This window comes from Mandrillus leucophaeus, unplaced genomic scaffold (genome assembly GCF_000951045.1).
Source record: "Mandrillus leucophaeus isolate KB7577 unplaced genomic scaffold, Mleu.le_1.0 Scaffold308, whole genome shotgun sequence".
NCBI lineage: Eukaryota > Metazoa > Chordata > Mammalia > Primates > Cercopithecidae > Mandrillus > Mandrillus leucophaeus.
Window position 1 is genome coordinate 806,513 of NW_012103232.1, and position 6,447 is coordinate 812,959.

The window sequence follows — 6,447 nt, forward strand, 5'->3', positions numbered from 1 at the left end:
GCGTCACTGCACTCCAGCCTGGGCGACAGAGTGAGACTCTGTCTCAAAAAAACCAAAGCAAAACAAAACAAAAAACATGGACCCGTGGGCACCAAGGAGCCTCTGCGGGCAGGGGCCATGTGGGGGGTCAGCTGCAGATTCACCCCACCCAGGCCCACATGTCCCCAGGGTCTAGGACCAGGGTCCCCAGAGAGCAGTGCACAAGCCAGGGCCCTACCAGTGCTGTCCAGGAAGGACCAGCCACAGCCTGCTGTGGCCCCAAGCTGGTCCTAGAAGGTTCCAAGAAGGAGTCTCATCTATTCAGGCACAAGGTCCTTGAGTCTGAGGCCCCCAGAGTGACAAGAATCTTGCCAAAGATAGGCGCTTGCCCTTTACATCATGCAGTTGCACCTTAGGGTCTGCAAATTCTCAGGCCATTGAATTCTCACAACATCCTGAGAAACAGGCATCCCTGCCCACTAGTGGCCACCATGGTCCCACCGGTGGGTGCTCACTCCAGAGCACAGGTGCTCTCCGCTACTTGGTCCCGCCTGGCTTGAGAGGGAGGAGCATCAGGGGAGGACAGGCCAGTCCTCAGGAGGGAGGGGACCCTCTGACCACCAGTGTTCCAGGCAGGAGGAAGCGGTGTGTCCCCATCAGGGTCCTGTGTTGCCCCAGGGTCCTCCATGCTGTCAGTGTTCTCTATTTGCTCAAAGCCTGTAGCTCTCAGTGGAGACACCAGCCCTGGTGGCCGTAGCCCAGCCTGCTACCCTCCCTTGCTAGCCTCTTCCTGCACCTGAGCTGTCCCCACAGCAAGTGCCACTGGCTCAGCCTCTCAGCTATGAGGCAGATAGATGTAGTGACAAGCTCAGATCTCAGCTCTCGCCTCTGCCTGGTGGTTTCTCCGAGTGTCACACATCCCCAGTAGGATGCAGAGAACACTACTAACTCTTCCTGGACCAGACTGCCTAGGGCTCTGCAGAGTAAACACTGAGGCCCCCACTAATTACAAAAAGCCTTGTTTCCAACCAAAACAGGCTGTTTCCCAAGCACACTTCGCATGGGCCTTATTTGGAGACCTTCATTATACAGCCCCGCCCCCAAGGCATCCTCACCTGAAGAGCCTGCTGCCCTGGGCCCCAGCCCTCTCCCAGGTCCCTGTCCTGTCTCCTGCCTTGAGTCTGGTCACTGCACAGATGCCTCCCATGCGCTTCATGTGGTCTCAGTCCTGATGGCGACCCTTGTCACTAGCCCTCAAAGGGGTCCTGGCAGTAGTGGCCAGGGCTGGATTTGTGGTCACTGAGAGGCATGTCATGTTTAGTTTTAACTTGGCTTTAAATGACAGATCCACTGTTGCACTGGGGAAACCACCGCCAAGTTTGGAAACAACCAACGTAAATGGGCTTTTACAAGATCTATCGGCAAATTAGGAACCGCCCTGAAGTAAGTAACTGAAAGGAAAATGCTGGGCAATTCACCAGGCAAATCATCTCCACTCTCGGACACTGTGTGTTCCCAAATTTGGAGGGCAGCTGCCCTCCATCCCCCCAAATAGACATTAATGTGGGGTATGCTTTTAGAGCAAAAACAATTTTCTGGAATCCAGAAATTTCTCTCCTAAAATAAGCCTGTAAAGTTATTTTAAGAGAACGTGAATCAGGCCCATGTCCATATGGTGCCGACAGCACACTTCTCAAGACAAACACAATGAGGAAGCAAACAAAACCAAGCAGCTTCTGACACTCAATGGGATGGAGTGCGGACTGGGGTGCCCCTTTCTCTTTTCCAACCACCCCACCAGGTCCTCGCCCCACCTCCGGGGCACCTGTGCAGAGGACAGCCTGTTCCCCTCAATCCCCAGGCTGATCCACCTACCTCTGGCACTGCCACCACCTGGCAGGTGAGTGCGGGTCCCATCCCCACTACCTCCCCGTGGAGATCTCCAAGGTGTTATGAGATGGAAAGGGGGCACCAGGGAGATACGGAAGCCAGCGCGTCCGGGTCAGAGGCTGCAAAGCTGGAGAAGAACTGGGGTGTCTGCTGGGCGTAGCGATGAAGGGGCTGGCGTGCCAGGTGGACGGACTGCCAGGGAGAGTGGGGAAGGAACAGTGCTCAGCTCATGTGGCCCTGCCATGTTCAGCCAGGGTTCACAAAGAAAGAGGAACCAGGACATCATGGTCCACCTCCCTAGGGAGGAGAGGGATGAGGGGTGACAGGCAGTGGTGTCACCTGCCCGGGCAGCCGTCCCCACAGCTTCTCCACCTCCGTTCCCACTCGGCCGCCCCTTCCTTCCCCTCCTCTTCACGGAGGAGGCCTCCCTGCTTTTGGCTGTGCCTCTCCCACCCATCACTGGCAAGGCACTATCCTTGGGATTAGAAAGATGTGAAGGCCACCGCCATCACAGAGGGAATGGACGACGGAAAAAACCACCAGCTCCCGGAAAAGGACATGCAGCAGCTCCCAGAGGCTGGCAAGCCAACACCAGCCCTGTCCTAAGCTGCTCACTGTATAAGAATCGTGTAATCAACAGCAGTCCTAAGAGATGCATGTCCTTATGAGCCCCACCATGCACATGGAGAAACCGAAGCCCAAAAAGGTTACCCGAGTGGCCCAACGTTGCACAGCCAATGACCTGTGAAGCTCAATTCAAAGCCAGTCTCCCTACCGTGGACCATGGTGTCCAAGGTGGAACATGCAAGTAGATGTTCAACTCTGAAGGCACACTCACACTGTCTAACACTTAGCAGGTTGGCAATGATTTTTTTAAAGTTAGGCCAGGCGTGGTGGCTCATGCCTGCAATCCCAGCACTTTGGGAACCCGAGGTGGGTGCATCACTTGAGTCCAGGAGTTTGAGACCAGCTTGGGCAACATGGTGAAACCCCGTCTCTACAAAAAATACAAAAGCCCAAGCACAGTGGCTCACACCTGTAATCCCAGCACTTTGGGAGGGCGAGGTGGGTGGATCACCTGAGGTCAGGAGTTCTAGACCAGCCTGGCCAGCACGGTGAAACCCCATCTCTACTAAAAATACAAAAATTAGCCGGGCATGGTGGTGCGCGCCTATAATCTCACCTACTTGGGAGGCTGAGGCAGGAGAATCACTTGAACCTGGGAGGCAGAGATTGCAGTAAGCTGAGATTGCATCATTGCACTCCAACCTGGGCACCAAGAACAAAACTCTGTCCTGAAGAAAAAAAAAAAAAATTAGCCAGGCATGGTCGTGCATGACTGTGGTGGCAGCTACTTGGAAGGCTAAGGCAGGAGAATCACTTAGGCCCAGGAGGCAGAGGTTGCAGTGAGCCGAGATCACACCACCACACTCCAGCACTGGTGATAGAGTACGACTTTATCTCAAAAAAAAAAGTTGATAAGGTCAGGGGTGGCCCATGCCTGTAATCCCAGTGTTTTGGGAGGCCAAAATGGGAAGATTATTTGAGGCCAGGAGTTCAAGATCAGCCTGGCCAACACAGCAAGATCCCCATCTCTTAAAAAAAAAAAAAATGAGCTAGGTGTGCACCTGTAGTCCCAGCTACTTGGGAGGCTGAGATGGGAGGATCACTTGAGGCCAGGAGGTCAAGGTTGTTGTGAGCCATGATCACGCCACTGCACTCTAGGGTGGGCGACAGAGCGAGACAGTCTCTACAAATAATAAATTAAATCTAAAAATTTTATAAGTTGATAGCACCACTGGTGAAGGTGCTCTGTGATCCAGCCATTTGGCAACACCCACAACATTCCTAGGAGCACAGCCCTGGACTGGGGGTTCATCTGGGGAGCTCACCTTTGACTGGTGCACATGTGCAAAATAACTGGATAAAAGCAGCTATTACCTGAAATAGCAAAATGTCATCCTATAATAATACTGCCTGTAATAACAAAAGCTTACAAGCCACCTCAAGTTTAACCAGTAGGGGCCAGACACGGTGGCTCACACCTGTAATCCCAGCACTTTGGGAGGCTGAGATGGGCAGATCACCTGAGGTCTGGAGTTTGAGACCAGCCTGGCCAACCAACATGGTGAAACCTTGTCTCTACTAAAAATACAAAAATTAGCTGGGTGTGGTGGTAGGCGCCGGTAATCCCAGCTACTAGGGAGGCTGAGGCAGGAGAATTGCTTGAACCCGGGAGGCAGAAGTTGCAGTGAGCCGAGATTGCTGCCACTGCACTCCAGCCTGGGCAACACAGCGAGACTCCTTCTCAACAAGAACAACAACAAAGTTTAACCAAAAGAGACTGGCCAAATGCACTGATAAACATGCATCAGAGACATTTCCATCATGGGGCTTCTGGAGTCTCACTCTGTCTCCCAGGCTGGAGTGCAGTTGCACGATCTTGGCTCACTGCAGCCTCTGCTTCCTGGGTTCAAGCAATTCTTGTGCCTCAGCCTCCCAAATAGCTGGGACTACAGGCACCTGCCACCATGCCTGGCTAAGTTTGTATTTTTAGTAGAGATGGGGTTTCACCATGTTGGCCAGGCTGACCTTGAACTCCTGACTGCAAGTGATCCACCCTCCTTGGCCTCCCAAAGTGTTGGGATTACAGGTGTGAGCCACAGCGTCCGGCCCACTCTGACTATTCAAACTCACACATAGTACATGAAGTCACAGGTGTGGAAGGGTCTGGAAAAATTTACAACAAAGGGCAACAGTGTGGGTACGATTTGCCTGTGGCAATTCTAGCTTCCCTCTACACACGTCCACTTTCTCCCTACTTGAATTACAGGAGGAAAAGCTCCCCTCCACATTTCAGGAACTACAGCCTAGGTGCACAATGGGGCCCACCGACAGCATCAAACCACCTGTATGGCTGCCCTGAGACAAAGCTCCATGGGCCTCTAGACTCCCCACCAGCCCCTGCTCTCTGGGGAACTCAAGGGGCTTAGCTCCTCCATTGCCCAGTGGCCCCGGGTGCCTCAGCCCTCCAGGCTCTCTCCTCCATCTCTCCTCCCACCTGTGCTCAAGCACTACCTTCTACCACCTCTCCTGAGACTGCTGCTAATGTGCTTGTACTGAGCGCTTCTTTTCAAAGAACCTGTACTACATTCCTTTTTTTTTTTTTTTTTGCTACCATTAGTAACAAAGTTTCCCATAACCAAGGTCCTCGGACACATCCTAGTAGAGGTGCTTTCTCGCTAACAAGAAGACTGCGCAGTGAGTGGTGACTCACGCCTGTAATCCCAGCACTTTAAGAGGCCAAGGTGGGAGGATCACCTGAGGTCAGGAGTTCGAGACCAGCCTGGGCAACATGGCGAAAACCCGTCTCTATAAAAAAATTTAAAAATTAACCAGGTGTGGTGGCACGTGCCTGTAGTCCCAGCAACTCGGGAAGCTGAGGTGATCACCACTGCACTCCAGCCTGGATGACAGAGACAGACCCTGTGTCAAAAGAAAGAGAAAGAAAGAGAGAGAGAGAGAGAGAGAGAGAAAGGGAAAGAAAGAAAAAGAAAAGACAAGAAAAGGGGGCCGGGCGTGGTAGCTCACACCTGTAATCCCAGCACTTTGGGAGGCCAAGATTGCGCCACTGCACTCCAGCCTGGGCGACAGAGCGAGACTCCGTCTCAGAAAAAAAAAAAAAAAAGAAGAAGAAGAAGAAGAAGAAGAAGAAAAGGGAGGTGTAGGAACTATGTGCAACACTAGCGTTGTTAGGTTGAAAGAGTGGACACCAGACCCAGAAGACTGGATTGAGACAGACGAAAAGAGGTTGAGAATCTTAAAAACTATTTTCTTTACCCTCATGCTAAATAAAGTCTCATCAAACATTCAAGCCTCCCGTCTTGGGGCAAGAGAAGAAAACAAAAACAAAAACAAAAACAGATGCACAAAGAGGAACCAGGTGAGGGGGAAGCGTTTGGGTGGCGGGGGTGTATGCCAATGCTGCTGAGAAGGCAGGTGGCACCAGGAGGGAGGCAGTAGGTGAAGTTTGGCAACAGGGATGTCATCACCCCCAGGACAAAGATGAAAGAGGGTTTGACTTGCTTTGAGAGGCTTCCCAGGGTTTGATGCAAAATGTGCCACGTGTTTGTTGGCTCTGGGACCTGAAGCCAAGTTCTGCTATCTTCTTTGTAAAGTAAGGTCACATGCAATTTACAAGGCAGTCAGAGTACATGAGGTGTTAAGGGGGATGATCCTTGGGCACAGTTTAGGTGTCTGACCAGGGTCTTAGGGCAGGAGCATGTGTCACTGTTAGTATGGCAGGGGCTCAGCAAGCCCCTCACAAGCCCCACCAGGAATCCTGGCCCTGGCCCAAGACCCTGCAGGTGCCAGAGGGCCTGCTGAGCAATGGGGTGAATAACGGTTCCTAACCCCTTCCTGGGGTGTGGGCAACAGTGGCTGGCTCCAGGATTTCCATTTTACTCTCACCCGCCAACAGGTTTTTAGTACTCAGCATCTGTACAACAGGTGTAAAGTCCTCGCATTTGCTGGCGGAATCAATTTCATCCTCTTGACTTCTTTCCTGAATCTATCTCG

General features: G+C 52.3%; 1 protein-coding gene across 1 annotated transcript in view; it reads right to left on the bottom strand.

The window, feature by feature from the left end:
- The window catches only part of YPEL1 (yippee-like 1 (Drosophila)), a 40,295-nt gene extending 34,947 nt beyond the window's left edge, over positions 1-5,348 (bottom strand). The window contains exon 1 of the mRNA XM_011987352.1: positions 5,285-5,348. The gene's annotated coding sequence lies outside the window, so the exon portion shown is untranslated. The remainder of the gene's footprint in view (positions 1-5,284) is intronic.
- Between the last annotated feature and the right edge of the window lie 1,099 nt (positions 5,349-6,447).